This window comes from Lynx canadensis, chromosome D4 (assembly GCF_007474595.2).
Source record: "Lynx canadensis isolate LIC74 chromosome D4, mLynCan4.pri.v2, whole genome shotgun sequence".
NCBI lineage: Eukaryota > Metazoa > Chordata > Mammalia > Carnivora > Felidae > Lynx > Lynx canadensis.
Window position 1 is genome coordinate 24,556,306 of NC_044315.2, and position 18,368 is coordinate 24,574,673.

Below are 18,368 nucleotides of genomic sequence, written 5' to 3' on the forward strand. Positions count from 1 at the left end.
GACACGGCCCATGGAGGGCAGATTATAGTCTATAAAACCCCATATGCCTGTATGAAGTGGCAGTGATGGACCCCACCTGCTACTGGGGTTGAATCATCTCTCCTAACCCAAAGAACAGATATAAGATTAAAAAAAAAAAAAAAAAAGTCACCACCCAACCCAGTACAAACTTGTCCATCCTTATTATAATGCCTTTTGGCTTCAAATCAGTCATGCTCAATAGCCCATAATCGTTATCTCAAATTTCAACGAAGCAGAATGAGACCAGCAAGGACAGTAGGAAAGAGGAAAGAACAAAGATCACCCCAAGTGAGATTGCAAGCAACAGCATTTTGAGGAAATGAGAAGAATCAAGAAAAATCTAGAACTGGTTAGCTGACCAGGTTTGGGATGAGGACTGAGTTCAGCTAGTATAAAGGTATGGGCTCTGGAAACCTTTGGCATATATGGGAAAACACCTAGGTAAGCTACCACATATGTTCACTTGGATTGAAGTATGCATTGAAGATGAGGCTTTGGGAAACCAAGCAGCCGTGGTCAAAAAATAACATGAAGAGCAAGAGGAATTCAAAGAATGAACTCAAGAGATCACTTTAAAACTGGGCCGCTTAGGGGCGTCTTTCTACAACAGAGCTAAAAGAGTTTTTTCTTAATTGAACTTACCAAATTACAAAATCAATTGAATTATCAGCCTCACCAGATTTCATGTGTGGGAGATAATTATCATTGAGAAAAGAGTGGGAATCTGGGAATAGAAATGGAACCATTAAAGAGGATCTGGATAATTCCTAGTAACTCAAACTCCCAAGATCCCTTTGGCAACAGAAGCAAAGCCTTTCCCTTTACAGAATGAGGCTGTTCCTGCCTTGTATGAAGACCCTATTCTGACCTCACCTGAGGCAGTTACCTTGGAAAGGGAAGCCAATTTCGTCCCCACCCCTGGCCCACCACCTCTGAATACTACCACTGTTAATACTTGAATCAGATTCAGGCACATCCTTGGAGGCCAATTACAAAGTCGTCTCCAAGAATAGAAAGCATAGCAAGGTGTTACTAATTTAAATTGAAAAGGATGTGTGTAAATAAACCTAAATTTGCCCACGTGAGTGCTCTTTCCAATGACTCTGGTTTCAGTGTACTATCTAAATTAATTGACTGACTTCTAGGGACACCTGGGTGGCTCAGTCTGTTAAGCGTTCAACTTCAGCCTGGGTCATGATCTCACAGTTTGTGGGTTTGAGCCCCTGCGTCAGTCTCTGTGCTGGCAGTTCAGAGCCTAGAGCCTGCCTTGGATTTTGTGTCTCCCTCTCTCTCTCTCCTCCCTCATTCATGCTCTGCCTCTCTCTATCTCTCAAAAATCAAAAAAGTTAAAAAAATTTTTTAATTAATTGACTGACTTCCGGACTCAGCTAAATGAACATGAGAAGGAAATATCCTGGTTGTTGTAGAGACAAGAATCCTTAGAATCAAGAAGAAGGAAATATTGAAATGGGTTTTCATATGTAGCCAACTCACCTTGCTTATAACCTTGTCTCTGGAGGGACCTCCAAAAGACTTTCAGAGAATCATTGCTGAAGGAAGCAGAGCAATCTTTAACTACCATGGTGGCTCTTCCCTGTGACTAGGGATGCTGTGAAAGACATTGCAGTTGAAAGGAGCTCCCTGATTTAAATGGGAGATGATAGGGGCGGGGGTGGGGGTGGGAGGTGCCTGGGTGGCAAGGATGTGGAGCAACAGGAAGTCTCATTCCAGGATGAATGTAAAATGACACAGCCACTTTGAAGACACTTTGGTAGTTTTTCACATATCTAAACAAAGGCTTACCATATAATCCAGCAATTGGTTCCTAGGTAGTAACCCAAAGGAGGTGAAAACTATCTCTACACAAAACCTGCACACAAATGTTTATAGCAGCTTTATTTATAATTGCCAAAACTGGAAGCATCTGAGATGTCTTTCAATAGGTGAATAAACTACATACATCCATATAATGGAATATTATTCAGCAATAAAAACAAATGGGCTATGAAGCCACAAAGGACGTGGAAGAACCTCGTGGCAAAAGAAGCCAACCTGGAAAGGCTACGGGCTGTAAGATTCCAACCATATGATGTTCTGGAAAAGGCAAAGATGATAACAATAGGGGACACTGGAAGCAGAGGGCAGGAGATAGGATATATAGGAACTCTGCAAAATTTTTTCTTTAAACCTAAATATACTCTTAGAAAATTAAGCATATTAAAAATTGATTGAGGGTTGCCTGGGTGGCTCCGTCAGTTAAGCATCCACCTCTGGATTCTGGCTCAATTCATGATCCCAGGGGTGGGATGGAGCCCCATGTCAGGCTCCGTGCTGAGCATGGAGCCTGCTTAAGGTTCTCTCCTCTCTCTCTCTCCCTTTGCCACCCACTCTCTAAAATAATAAAAAATAAACTGATGGATCTCCACCATGTGAGGACATGGTAAGAAGGCAGTCATTTGCAAGCCAGGAAGAGAACTCTCACCAGAACTGAACTTTGTGGTACCTAAAACTGGACTTCCCAGCCTCCAGAACTATGAAAAAATTAATATATGTTGTTAAGCAAAATGAACAAAAGGTCATTGAAAATATTTTGGACACTATTGATATGACTCCATCTGAAATTCCCACATTTAGTAAATATTAGTTAGGGGTATATAACTCCATGTGTCCTTGACTTAACAGAGAGCACTTAGCAGTGGCAATACCACATTGCACCTGACTTTGACTTACTCATTAGACCACTACAATTCATCCAGTTAATTTAATTGAACCTAGTCATTTGGTTTTGTCAGTGAGATGCTTTGTCTTTCAGATGAATGTAAAATACTTCCTTTTGTTTTTAATTTTCACAGGCTTTCACAATTTTTTCTATTAATTTATTTTTTTTCAATATATGAAATTTATTGTCAAATTGGTTTCCATACAACACCCAGTGCTCATCCCAAAAGGTGCCCTCCTCAATACCCATCACCCACCCTCCCCTCCCTCCCACCCCCATCAACCCTCAGTTTGTTCTCAGTTTTTAACAGTCTCTTATGTTTGGCTCTCTCCCACTCTAACCTCTTTTTTTTTTCCTTCCCCTCCCCCATGGGTTTCTGTTAAGTTTCTCAGGATCCACATAAGAGTGAAACCGTATGGTATCTGTCTTTCTCTGTATGGCTTATTTCACTTAGCATCACACTCTCCAGTTCCATCCACGTTGCTACAAAGGGCCATATTTCGTTCTTTCTCATTGCCACGTAGTACTCCATTGTGTATATAAACCACAATTTCTTTATCCATTCATCAGTTGATGGACATTTAGGCTCTTTCCATAATTTGGCTATTGTTGAGAGTGCTGCTATAAACATTGGGGTACAAGTGCCCCTATGCATCAGTACTCCTGTATCCCTTGGGTAAATTCCTAGCAGTGCTATTGCTGGGTCATAGGGTAGATTTATTTTTAATTTCTGAGGAACCCCACACTGTCTTCCAGAGTGGCTGCACCAATTTGCATTCCCACCAACAGTGCAAGAGGGTTCCCATTTCTCCACATCCTCTCCAGCATCTATAGTCTCCTGATTTGTTCATTTTGGCCACTCTGACTGGCGTGAGGTGATATCTGAGTGTGGTTTTGATTTGTATTTCCCTGATAAGGAGCGACGTTGAGCATCTTTTCATGTGTCTTCTTTAGAGAAGTGTCTATTCATGTTTTCTGCCCATTTCTTCACTGGGTTATTTGTTTTTCGGGTGTGGAGTTTGGTGAGCTCTTTATAGATTTTGGATACTAGCCCTTTGTCCGATATGTCATTTGCAAATATCTTTTCCCATTCCGTTGGTTGCCTTTTAGTTTTGTTGGTTGTTTCCTTTGCAGTGCAGAAGCTTTTTCTTCATAAGGTCCCAGTAATTCATTTTTGCTTTTAATTCCCTTGCTTTTGGGGATGTGTCGAGTAAGAGATTGCTACGGCTGAGGTCAGAGAGGTCTTTTCCTGCTTTCTCCTCCAGGGTTTTGGTGGTTTCCTGTCTCACATTCAGGTCCTTTATCCATTTTGAGTTTACTTTTGTGAATGGTGTGAGAAAGTGGTCTAGTTTCAACCTTCTGCATGTTGCTGCCCAGTTCCCAGCACCATTTGTTAAAGAGACTGTCTTTTTTCCATTAGATGTTCTTTCCTGCTTTGTCAAAGATGAGTTGGCCATACGTTTGTGGGTCTAGTTCTGGGTTCTCTATTCTATTCCATTGGTCTATGTGTCTGTTTTTGTGCCAATACCATGCTGTCTTGATGATTACAGCTTTGTAGTAGAGGCTAAAGTCTGGGATTGTGATGCCTCCTGCTTTGGTCTTCTTCTTCAAAATTACTTTGGCTATTCGGGGCCTTTTGTGGTTCCATATGAATTTTAGGATTGCTTGTTCTAGTTTCGAGAAGAATGCTGGTGCAATTTTGATTGGGATTGCATTGAATGTGTAGATAGCTTTGGGTAGTATTGACATTTTGACAATATTTATTCTTCCAATCCATGAGCAGGGAATGTCTTTCCATTTCTTTATATCTTCTTCAATTACCTTCATAAGCTTTCTATAGTTTTCAGCATACAGATCTTTTACATCTTTGGTTAGATTTATTCCTAGGTATTTTATGCTTCTTGGTGCAATTGTGAATGGGATCAGTTTCTTATTTGTCTTTCTGTTGCTACATTGTTAGTGTATAAGAATGCAACTGATTTCTGTACATTGATTTGTATCCTGCAACTTTCCTGAATTCATGTATCAGTTCAAGCAGGCTTTTGGTGGAGTCCATCGGATTTTCCATGTATAATATCATGTCATCTGCAAAAAGTGAAAGCTTGACTTCATCTTTGCCAATTTTGATGCCTTTGATTTCCTTTTGTTGTCTGATCGCTGATGCTAGAACTTCCAACACTATGTTAAACAACAGCGGTGAGAGTGGGCATCCCTGTCGTGTTCCTGGTCTCAGGGAAAAAGCTCTCAGTTTTTCCCCATTGAGGATGATGTTAGCTGTGAGCTTTTCATGAATGGCTTTTATGATGTTTAAGTATGTTCCTTCTATCCTGACTTTCTCAAGGGTTTTTATTAAGAAAGGGTGCTGAATTTTGTCAAAGGCCTTTTCTGCATCGATTGACAGGATCATATGGTTCTTATCTTTTCTTTTATTAATGTGATGTATCACGTTGATTGATTTGCGAATCAAATCAATTGATGTTGATCAGGGATGTTGAACCAGCCCTGCATCCCAGGAATGAATCCCACTTGATCATGGTGAATAATTCTTTTTATATGCTGTTGAATTCAATTTGCTAGTATCTTATTGAGAATTTTTGCATCCATATTCATCAGGGATATTGGCCTGTAGTCTTTTTTTTACTGGGTCTCTGTCTGGTTTGGGAATCAAAGTAATACTGGCTTCATAGAATGAGTCTGGAAGTTTTCCTTCCCTTTCTATTTCTTGGAATAGCTTGAGAAGGATAGGTATTATCTCTGCTTTAAATGTCTGGTAGAACTCCCCTGGGAAGCCATCTGGTCCTGGACTCTTATTTGTTGGGAGATTTTTGATAACCAATTCAATTTCTTCGCTGGTTATGGGTCTGTTCAAGCTTTCTATTTCCTCCTGATTGAGTTTTGGAAGAGTGTGGTGTTTAGGAATTTGTCCATTTCTTCCAGGTTGTCCAATTTGTTGGCATATAATTTTTCATAGTATTCCCTCATAATTGTTTGTATCTCTGAGGGATTGGTTGTAATCATTCCATTTTCATTCATGATTTTATCTGTTTGGGTCATCTCCCTTTTCTTTTGAGAAGCCTGGCTAGAGGTTTGTCAATTTTGTTTATTTTTTCAAAAAACCAACTCTTGGTTTCGTTGATCTGCTCTACAGTTTTTTTAGATTCTATATTGTTTATTTCTGCTCCGATCTTTATTATTTCTCTTCTGCTGGGTTTAGGCTGCCTTTGCTGTTCTGCTTCTATTTCCTTTAGGTGTTCTGTTAGATTTTGTATTGGGGATTTTTCTTGTTTCTTGATATAGGCCTGGATAGCAATGTATTTTCCTCTCAGGACTGCCTTCACTGCAACCCAAGCGTTTGGGGTTGTATTTTCATTTTCGTTTGTTTCCATATATTTTTAACTTCTCTAATTGCCTGGTTGACCCACTCATTCTTTAGTAGGGTGTTCTTAACCTCCATGCTTTTGGAGGTTTTCCAGACGTTTTCCTGTGGTTGATTTCAAGCTCATAGCGTTGTGGTCTGAAAGTATGCATGGTATAATTTCAATTCTTGTATACTTATGAAGGGCTGTTTTGTGACCCAGTATATGATCTACCTTGGAGAATGTTCCATGTGCACTCGAGAAGAAAGTATATTCTGTTGCTTTGGGATGCAGAGTTCTAAATATATCTGTCAAGTCCATCTGATCCAATGTATCATTCAGGGCCCTTGTTTCTTTATTGACTGTGTGTCTAGATGATCTATCCATTTCTGTAAGTGGGGTGTTAAAGTCCCCTGCAATTACCACATTCTTATCAATAAGGTTGCTTATGTTTATGAGTAATTGTTTTATATATTTGGGGGCTCCCGTATTCGGCGCATACACATTTATAACTGTTAGCTCTTCCTGATGGATAGACCCTGTAATTATTATATAATGCCGTTCTTCATCTCTTGTTACAGCCTTTAATTTAAAGTCTAGTTGTCTGATATAAGTATGGCTACTCCAGCTTTCTTTTGGCTTCCAGTATTATGATAAATAGTTCTCCATCCCCTCACTCTCAATCTAAAGGTGTCCTCAGGTCTAAAATGAGTCTTGTAGACAGCAAATAGATGGGTCTTGTTTTTTTATCCATTCTGATACCCTATGTCTTTTGGTTGGTGCATTTAGTCCATTTACATTCAGTGTTATTATAGAAAGACATGGGTTTAGAGTCATTGTGATGTCTGTATGTTTTATGCTTGTAACGATGTCTCTGGTACTTTGTCTCACAGGGTCCCCCTTAGCATCTCTTGTAGGGCTGGTTTAGTGGTGACGAATTCCTTCAGTTTTTGTTTGTTTGGGAAGACCTTTATCTCTCCTTCTATTCTAAATGACAGACTTGCTGGATAAAGGATTCTTGGCTGCATATTTTTTCTGTTCATCACATTGAAGATCTCCTGCCATGCCTTTCTGGCCTGCCAAGTTTCAAAAGAGAGATCAGTCATGAGTCTTATAGGTCTCCCTTTATATGTTAGAGCACGTTTATCCCTCGCTGCTTTCAGAATTTTCTCTTTATCCTTGTATTTTGCCAGTTTCACTATGATATGTCGTGCAGAAGATCGATTCAAGTTACGTCTGAAGGGAGTTCTCTGTGCCTCTTGGATTTCAATTCCTTTTTCCTTCCCCAGTTCAGGGAAGTTCTCAGCTATTATTTCTTCAAGTACCCCTTCAGCACCTTTCCCTCTCTCTTCCTCCTCTGGGATACCAATTATGCGTATATTATTTCTTTTTAGTGTATCACTTAGTTCTCTAATTTTCCCCTCATACTCCTGGATTTTTTTATCTCTCTTTTTCTCAGCTTCCTCTTTTTCCATAATTTTATCTTCTAGTTCACCTATTCTCTCCTCTGCCTCTTCAATCCGAGCCGTGGACGTTTCCATTTTATTTTGAATCTCGTTTAAAGTGTTTTTCAGCTCCTTGTGACTGTTCCTTAGTCCCTTGATCTCTGTAGCAATAGATTCTCTGCTGTCCTCTATACTGTTTTCAAGCCCACCGATTAATTTTATGACTATTATTCTAAATTCACTTTCTGTTATATCATTTAAATCCTTTTTGATCAGTTCATTAGCTGTTGTTATTTCCTGGAGATTCGGAATCTTCTGTTTGGTCATTTTGGATATTCCCTGGAGTGGTGCGGACCTGCAGGGCACGTCCCCTGTGCTGTGGTGTATAACTGGAGTTGGTGGGCGGGGCCACAGTCAGACCTGATGTCTGCCCCCAGCCCACCACTGGGGCCACAGTCAGACTGGTGTGTGCCTTCTTTTTCCCCTCTCCTAGGGGGGATTCACTGTGGGGTGGTGTGGCCCATCTGGGCTGCTTGCACACTGCCAGGCTTGTGGTGCTGGGGATCTGGTGTATTAGCTGGGGTGGGTAGGCAAAGTGCACGGGGGCAGGAGGGGCAGGCTCAGCTCGCTTCTCCTTAGGTCATCCACTTCAGGAGGGGCCCTGTGGCAGCGGGAGGGAGTCAGACCCGCTGCCAGAGGGGTGGCTCCACAGAAGCACGGTGTTGGGTGTTTGTGCTGAGCGAGCAAGTTCCCTGGCAGGAACCGGTTCCCTTTGGGATTTTGGCTGGGGGATGGGCGAGGGAGAAGGCGCTGGCCAGCGCCTTTGTTCCTCAACAAACTGAGCTCTGTCATCAGGGGCATCAGCAACTCTCCCTCCCTTTGTCCTCCAGGCTTCCCGCTTTCGGAGCAGAGCTGTTAACTTATGACCTCCCAGATGCTAAGTCCTGCTTGCTGTCAGAACACACTCCGGCCGGCCCCTCCGCTTTTGCCAGCCAGACTCGGGGGCTCTGCTTGGCCGGCAGGCTGCCCCTCTGCCCCGGCTCCCACCCGCCACTCCATGGAGCACACACTGCCTCGCCGCCCTTCCTACCCTCTTCCGTAGGCCTCTCGTCTGCGCTTGGCTCCGGAGACTCCGTTCTGCTCTTATGGAGGTTTTCTGGGTTATTTAGGCAGGTGTAGGTGGAATCTAAGTGATAAGCAGGATGCGTGCAGTGAGCCCAGCGTCCTCCTATGCCGCCATCTTCCTAGTCCTGATCCTATTAATTTAAATATACATGTGGTTTCTTCATTGTTGATATTATTTGCTATTAAGTTTTTATTAATCCTTTCATTATTGTTGTTTTTAATTTCTTTATTTTATTTTGAAATTTTCAGTGGGCCACATTCAGGATTTTGCTGAAATTTCTTTGTATTTTTGAATAAAGAAATATAATTCTACTCATTGAATGTGCCTTTGCAATTTCAGAAGATTGATTCGGATGTATTTTATGCTATGTGAGGGCAGTATTTATATTTTGTGTACTTTTTTTCAGAATTTGTTATTTAAGTGAAAGTAAAGTTTTGATTGTTTTTTGCACATTTCATTTCTTTAAATTTTTAATGTTATTTAATTTCTTATTGTGGTAAAATAGTCATAACATAAAATCAACCATCTTAATCATTTTTAATTTTTTTTTTCAACATTTATTTATTTATTTATTTTTTTTTGGGGACAGAGAGAGACAGAGCATGAACGGGGGAGGGGCAGAGGGAGGAGACACAGAATCGGAAACAGGCTCCAGGCTCTGAGCCATCAGCCCAGAGCCTGACGCGGGGCTGGAACTCACGGACCGCGAGATCGTGACCTGGCTGAAGTCGGACGCTTAACCGACTGCGCCACCCAGGCGCCCCATCTTAATCATTTTTAAGAGTACAGTTTAGCCTGGGTGACTCCGTCGTTTAAGGACCCAACTTCGGCTTAGGTCATGATCTCACGATTCGTGAGTTTGAGCCCCGTGTCTGGCTCTGTGCTAACAGCTCAGAGCCTGGAGCCTGCTTTGGTTTCTGTGTCTCCCTCTCTCTCTGCCCCTCCCCTGCTCATGCTCTCACTCTCAAAAATAAGCATTAAAAAATTTAAAAGAGTACAGTTCAGTGGTATTAAATACATTGATAATGTCATGCAACCATCACCACCATCCATCTCCAGAACTCTTTTCATCTTGTAAAACTGAAACGCTATACACATTAAATACTACTCCCCAAATTTACTCCCCCCCGCAGTGACCGCTATTCTATTTTCTGTCTCTATGATTTTGACTAGTCAATGTACCACATGTAAGTGGAATTATACAGTAGTCTTTTTTGTGAATGACTTTTTTTACTTAGCAGAATGTCCTCAAGGTTCATCCATGTTGTAGCATATATCAGACTTTCCTTCCTTTTTAAGGCCGAATAATATCCCATTGTATGTATACTACATTTTGTTTATCCTTCATCCATTGATGAACACTTGGACTATTTTCACATTTTAGCTGCTGTGAATGCTATGAACATGGGTGTACAAATATCCCTAGACTCTGCTTTCAATTATTTTGGGTATATATCCAGAAGGAGAATTGCTGGATCATATGGCAATTCTATCTTTAATTTTTTGAGGAGCCTACCATACTGTTTTCTATATGGCTGTACCATTTTACATCTCCATCAACAGTGCACAAGGGTGCCAATTTCTCCACATCCTTTTCAATACTTGTTTTTTTTTTTTGATAGTAGTCATCCTAATGGGCGTGAGATGGTATCTAATGGTAGTTTGGATTTATATTTCACTAATGAAATGTGTGATGTTAGTAATGTTGAATATCTTTTCTTGTGCATATTAGACATTCATGTATCTTCTTTGGAGAAATGTCTATGCAAGTCCCTCGCCCATTTTTGAATTGGGTTGTTTTTGTATTATTGAGTTTAATCATTCTCTACATATTCTGGATATTAATCCCTTATCAGGTATATGATTTGCAAACATTTTCTCCCCTTCTGTGGGATATATTTGACTCTGTTGAAAGTGTGTGTCTTTTGATGCATACAATTTTTTTATTTTAATGAAGCCCAATTTGTCTTTTTTCTTTGGTTACTTGTGTTTTTGGTGTCATAGCCAAGAAATCATCATCAAATCCAATGTCATAAAGTCTTTGTCCCATTTTCTTCCAAGAGTTTTATTGTTTTAAGTCCTTAATCCATTTTGAGTTAATTTTTGTATATGGTGTTAGGTAAGGGTCCAACGTATTCTTTTGCATATGAAAACACAGTTTTCCCACAAAATTTGTTGAAAAAGACTGTCCTTTCTCCATTGAACAGTATTGGCACCCTTGTCCAAAATCATTTGACCACACATATGAGTTTATTTCTGGGCTCTCTATTCTATTAGTCTTTACATCTGTCTTTATACTGGTACCAAACTGTTCTGATTATTGTAGCGAAGTGCGGGTCCTCCAGGATTGTTCTTTTTTAATATTTCTTTGGTATTCAGTGTCTCATGAGATTCTATTTGAATTCTAGAATGGGTTTTTCTATTTCTGCAAAAACTATAATTGAGATTTTGATAGGAATTGCATTGATTGCTTTGGGCAGCATTGACATCTTAATGATAGTAAGTCTCCTAATCCATGAACATGGGATGTGTTTCCATTGTGTTTCCATTCCAGCATGCTTTACAGTTTTCATTGTGCAAGTCTTTTGCCTGTCGGTTAATTTCTAAGTAGATTATACTTTTTGATGCTAGTGTAAGTAGAGTTGTTTTTGTAATTTCCATTCAGATTGTTCATTGTTTGTGTATAAAGATGCAACTGATTTTTGCATGCTGACTTAGTATCCTGCCACGTTGCTGAATGCATTTATTCTTTTGTGGAATCTTTAAGGTTTTCTATGTATAAGATCATATTATCTGCAGAGATAAATTTTCTCTTTTCTTTCCAGTGTAGATGCCTTTGTTTCTTTTTCTTGCCTACTGCTCAGGCTATAACTTCCAATACTGTGTTAAATAAAAGTGGCAAGAGTAGACATCCTGGCCTTGCTCCTAATATTGGAGGAAAAGTTTTCACTTTTTCACTATGATGTTCACCTTGGGTCTTTCATATACAGCTTTTATTATGTTGTAATCTCCTTCTATTCCTAGTTTGTTGAGTGTTTTATCATGAAAGGGTATTGAACTTTGTCAAATACTCTCTCTGACTCCATTGAGATAACCATGTTTTTTTTTTCCCTTTCATTATGTTAACGTGGCATATTACATAAGTCAATTTTCATACAATGAACCATCCTTGCATTCCAGGAATAAATTCCACTTAATCATGGTGTATAATTCTTTTAATATGCTGCTGAGTTCGGTTTGCTAATATTTTGTTGAGGATTTTTGCATCAAGGTCCATATGGGATATTAGCTTGTAGTATCCTTTTCATGTAATATCTTTGTCTGATTTTTGCATCAGGATAGTGTTGCCCTCATAGAATGAGGTAGGAAGTATTCCCTCCTCTCCAATTTTTTGGAAAAATTTGAGAAGTATTGGTGTTAGTTCTTCAAGTGTTCAGAGAATTCGCCATCAAACCCACAACTCTTTGTTAAGATATTTGGATAACTGATTAATCTCCTTCCTTAAGTTATAGTTCTATTCAGATTTTCTATTTCTTTGTGATTTACCCTTAGTAGGTTTTGTTTCTAGGAATTTGTCCATTTCTTCTAGGCTATTCAATTTTTTGGCATAGAATGTGTAGTAATGTCCTCATTTTTACTTCTGAGTTTAGTAATTTGAGTTTTTTTTTTTTCTTCATGTAACTAAAGGTTCAACAGTTTTGTTGATCTTTGCAAAGAATCAACTTTGTTTCACTTATTTTTTTCTAATGTTTTCTATTTTCTGTTTCATTTAGCACTCCTCTAATCTTTACTATTGTCCTCCTTCTACTAGCTTTGGGTTTAGCTTCATTTTCTAGTTCCTTAATCTGAAAAATTAGTCTGTTCATTTGAGAACTTTTTCATTTTTTTAATGTAAACATTTATGGCAGTAAAATTCCCCATTAGCACTGCTTCTACTGTGTCCCATAAGTATTGGTATGTTGCGTTTGTTTGGTATGTTGTGTTTTCATTTTCATTTATCCCTAAGTATTTTCTAATTTTCCTGGTGATTTCTTATTTGATCTACTAGTTGTTTAAGAGTGTGCTAATGTTCACAATTTTGTGAATTTTTAAAATTTCTTTCTCCTTTCCTTGTATGCATATTTTATAGCTCTTTCCCTTGGGATTAAATTTAATACCCTAAAGTTATAAAACTCTAATTTGAATTTAAACCAGCTTAACTTCAATATTATACAAAAACTCTGCCCCTTTAAAGCTCCATCCCCACCCCTTTCAGTTTTGATGTCACAAAATTACATCTTTATGCATTGCTGTGCGCAAACCATAAGCTAATCGTTCTTTTCAATGCATTAATATCTTACATTGTGCAGAAAACAAAGTTTGTAGTTACAAACTAAAGTTACAATACTAGCCTTTACACTAATGTTTTCTTTTCATGTATTAGTCCCTTAAATCATGTAGAAATAAAAGTGGAGTTACAAACCATTGTTATGATAACACTAGCTTTTCTAGTTGTCCATGTATTTACTTTTATTGGAATTTTCTTCATACATGTTACTGTCTAGTATCTTTTCACTTCATCCTGCAAGACTTCCTTAAGCAGTTCTTGCATGGTGTCTAGGGTAATAAATTCCCTCACTTTTGTTTACCTGGGAATATCTTAATTTCTCCTTCACTTTTGAAGGACAGTTTGTCAGATTTAAGATTCTTGGTTGACAGTTTTTTTTCTTTTAGCATTTTAAATACGCTGACTCACTGCCTTCTGGCTTCCAAAGTTTCTGATGAGAAATCTGCTTACGTTGTTATCCAGGATCCTTGCCTGTGATGAGTTGCTCTCTCTTGCTGCCTTTAAGATTCTGTCTTTAGCTTTTGAAAGTTTGATTATAATGTGTCTCACTTTGCGTCTCTTTGAGATCATCTTACTTAGCTTCTAGGACATTTATATTCATGTATTTCATCAAATTTGGGAAATTTTTTTAGCCGTTATTTCTTCAAATATTCTCTTTGCCCCTTTTTCTCTCTTTCTAGGACTCCCACAATGCATATGTTGTCCCACTTGATAGTATCCCACAGGCCCCTTAGGCTCTATTCCCTTTTCTTCAAACAGTTCAATAATTCCTGTTGTCCTATCTTCAAATTCACTGATTCTTTGTTCTGCCTGCTCAACCCGACTTTGAATGTCTCTAGTGAATTTTTGTTTTAGTTACTGTACATTTCACCTCCAGGATTTTTTTTTTCGTTCTGTCTTTCTTTCTTTCCTTTGGTTTCCTACCTTGTTATTGATATTTCTATTTTGTTCATGCATGGTTTCCTTGACTTTCTCCACATGTTCCTGTAATTCTTTGAGCACCTTTAAGACCACTGCTTTAAAGTCCTTGCCTGAAACGAAGAAACATACTCTTAACTATAGAGAATAAACTGATGGCTTATTTTTAAACCAGAGGTAACCAGAGGTGGGTGGAAGGATGGGTTAAATAGATGATGGAGATTAAGGAGGGGACTTGTTGTGATGAGCACCAGGTGTTGTATGGAAGTGTTGAATCACTATATTATACACCTGAAACTAATGTTACACTGTATGTTAACTAGAAGTTAAATAAAAACTTAAAAAAAATAACAAAGTCGTTGCCTAGTAGATCTGGCATCAGATCTTTTTTAGGGACAATTTTTGTTGATTGATTTTTTTCTTTTTTTTTTTCATTATTTTTAAAAAAAAATTTTTTAACGTTTATTTATTTTTGAGACAGAGAGAGACAGAGCATGAACAGGGGAGGGGCAGAGAGAGAGGGAGACACAGAATCTGAAACAGGCTCCAGGCTCTGAGCCATCAGCACAGAGCCTGACGCAGGCCTCAAACTCACGGACCGTGAGATCATGACCTGAGCCGAAGTCAGACGCTTAACCGACCTAGCCACCCAGGCGCCCTGATTTTTTTTTTTTCTTTTTTTTTCATTTTAATGGACCATACTTTTGGATTCTTTTAGGCCTTGTGATTTTTTGCTGTTGTTGTTGAACACTGGAATGTGAATCTAATAATGTAGTAACTCCAGAAAACATTCTGCTCCTCCCTAGGAATGCTAGGGTTTCATTAGTTTTTGTTTATTGTTTGTTTGGTTTTTTGCTTTTTGCTTTTAATAATTTTGGCCTATCTCCAAAGGACCAGACTGAGATATAAATTGAAGGTCCTCTTGGGGCTTTTCTGAGCTTGTGCCTATCCCTGACTGAGCATGCATGGTCACTTTCTGATTTTCCTTGTAAGGTCAGTTGTTTTCAAATGTCCTAGTCTTTCATGAAGAGATTGGGGGCGGAGGGGTGGGGCCAGCCCTTTGAGTCTCCTGGAAGTCCCTTCAGCCTGAGGGGGAAGAGACTCCAAGAATGAAGGGAGGTGCAACAATGACTGCCCTCTTTTTCTGTACTTCTGTGATCAGAAGCTTCAATCAGCAATTAGAGCACAGATCCCTGATATTTGGAGGACAGTGTCCATGCTGCCGTTGTAGCTCCTGAAATCTGTGTGCAGAGAGCTCCAGCCACAGGTGTAAGGCTTCTGCCATGGGGCTGGAGGTGTGGATGGGTAGTTGTTACTATGCTAAGAACTGAAACTGACCAAAATTAACCACAATTTACAATGTACTGTCCTAGGGTCGCCTGAAAGTTGCAAGCCTTCAATAGACTCCTGAGTTCCAAAATAGTTACATCAGATAGATCTTGCCAATGTAATTATTGTCTAGGTGAGGAAGCAGATTCCTGGTGCTTCCTATTCCACCATATTCCCAAAACCTCCCCCCATAGTTGTTTTTTAATATTCTAAAATTGATAACCTAAAAAAATAAATAAAAATAAATAAATTAAAATGACCTAGAAATATATTAACCAAAAGATTTTCTGAAGCCATAAAGGCCTCTAGTCCCGTGGAGTGTTTTATATAAATATTTATGTTTATACATTTATTTATGAAAAATCTTTAATTAAAAATTTTAAGCTAATAGAGATATAAGACACACACTGCAGTTAAAAAGTTTTTTGAGCCACTAATTAGTAATTTCTAGGGAATGTCTCAAATTTGGATTTGCCTGATCAATCTTCTCATCCTCAGCTTAGATGTCATATGTTATATTTGCAGTTAGCAAATAGAGCAATGGCTCAATACAAACTTACATCACCACCTCAGTCCCGTTCTTCTATGTTAAACAGAAAAGGATACAATCATTTCTAAGCCTCCAAATACTCAAAATAAAAACTGAAGTTCTTTTATGAGATTGATAACAATACCAGAACACTGGTCATAACAGTGATACCTAAAGCTAAAATGCAGACTTTCTCTTTTTATTGGCATGCATGGAAATTGTCCACAGCTTAATTGGGACCACCAAAACTAAAGGAAATAGAAAAGATGATAATATTAGCAGACATACAGATGACATAATATATAATGGAGAAACCACACTAATGGATAAGTTTACCAATTGACTGTAACCACAGATAGGAGTAAGTGTGCCTATTAATAGCACTAATTAGAAGGCCTAAATAAAAATGCTTGAAGGAACCTTATTAGTCCAACAAGCAAAGTGCCAAATCAAACTACTGCAGATGAAATATTTGAGGTAATAAATATTTTTAATAATACATGATGGCAGGGGCTCCTGGGTGGCTCAGTAGGTTAAGCATGGGACTCTTGATTTTGGCTCAGGTCGTGATCTCACAGTCATGAGATGGAGCCCCACATCTGGATCCACACTGGGAGTGGAGTCTTTTAAGATTCTCTCCCCCTCCTTCTCTCTCTTTCCCTCTGCCCTCCCCCACTTGTGCTCCTGTGTGCATGTGTGCTCTCTAAAAAAAAAAAATGTATAGATAGCTAGATAAATAGATAGATGAAATATTGCAAGTGTTTGTGCACTTAAGATTTTGCTGAGGGGCGGCTGGTTGGCTCAGTCAGTTAAACATCCAACTTTGGCTCAGGTCATGACCTCACGGTTCATGGGTTTGAGCCACACATCAGGCTCTGTGCTGACAGCTCAGAGCCTGGAGCCTGTTTTGGATTCTGTGTCTCCCTCTCTCTGCCTCTGCCCTGCTCACGCACTCTCAAAATAAATAAATAAACAAATTTTTTGAAAAAATTAAAAATAAAACAAAGATTTTGCTGCAATGCCAGGAAGATGCAAAGGCCCTATGCAGCATATATTTTATCTGCAACCTTGAGATTCAAAAAACACATGTTGCTTTATTCAGAAAAGCTCTCATATATAAATGTTTGTCTTTTGCTCTAAATTGCACGTTTAATGATGAAACCAAATGAGGATATCTAACAAAATGCAAACTCCTGGAGTCCATCTGGTTCCAGCTTTCAGTGAAGCATGAGCTCAAAGTACCACTGTTTTTCATACCAAAGTATGGGTATGCAAAGTAAGAGTTGTCAAGAATGTGAGTTTTCATTTTCTTTGGGTAAATACCCAGCAATAAAATTACTGGATTGCATGATATTTCTATTTTTAATTTTTTGAGGAACCTCCATACTGTTTTCCACAGTTGCTGGACCAATTTACCTTCCCATCAACAGTGCAAGAGGGTACCCTTTTCTCTACATCCTCGCCAATGCTCAACGTGTCTTTATGATAGTAGCCATTCTGATTGGTGTGAGGTGATATTTCATTGTGGCTTTGATTTGCATTTCCCTGCTGATTAGTGATGCTGAGCATCTTTAAATGGATCTGTTGTCCATCTGTAGTTCTTCTCTGGGAAAATGTCTATTAAGTCCTTTGCCCTTTTTAATTAGATTATTTGTTTTGGTGCTAAGATTTAGGAATTTTGAATATTTTTGACATTAACCTTTTATTGATATATCATTTATAAGAATCTTCTCCCATTAAGTAGGTTGCCTTTTCATTTTGTTGGTTTCCTTCACTATGCAAAAGCTTTTGAGTTTGTTGCAGTTCCAATAGTTTACTTTTGCTTTTGTTTTCCTTGCCTGAGGAGACACCCAGAAAAATGTTCCTAAGGCTGATGTCCAAGAGATTACTGCCTATGTTTTCTTCTAGGAATTTTATAGTTTCAGGTCTTGCATTTGGGTCTTTAATCCATTTTGAGTTTGTTTTTGTGTATGGTAGAAGAAAGTGGTCCGGTTTCATTCTTTTGCATAATGTTGTCTAGTTTTCCCAAAACCATTTATTGCAGCATTATTTACAATAGCCAGGATATGGAAGCAACCCAAGTGCCCATCAATAGATGAATGGACAAAGAAGATGTGGTATACATGTACAGTGCAATATTTCTCAGCCATAAAAAAGAAATCTTGGGGTGCCTGGGTGGCTCGGTCACGTAAACATCCAACTTCAGCTCAGGTCATGATCTCATGGCTCATGGGTTTGAGCCCCATGTCAGGCACTGTGCTGACAGCTCAGAGCTTGGAGCCTGCTTCAGATTCTGTGGTCTCCCTCTCTCTCTGCCTCTCTCTCTCTCTCTCAAAATAAATAAAAACATTAAAAAAAAAAAAGAAACCTTGTCATTCTAAACAACTGGGATGGGCCTAAAGGGTATCATAGTAAGTGAAATAAGTCAGACAGAAAGACAAATACCATATGGTTTCACTTCTATGTGGAATATTAAAAACAAATGAACAAACAACAACAAAAGAAAAAGACATAAATACAAAGAACAAACTAGTGATTGCTGGGAGGGGGGTGAATTAGGTGAAGGGGATTAAGAGGTACAAACTTCCAGCTAAAATA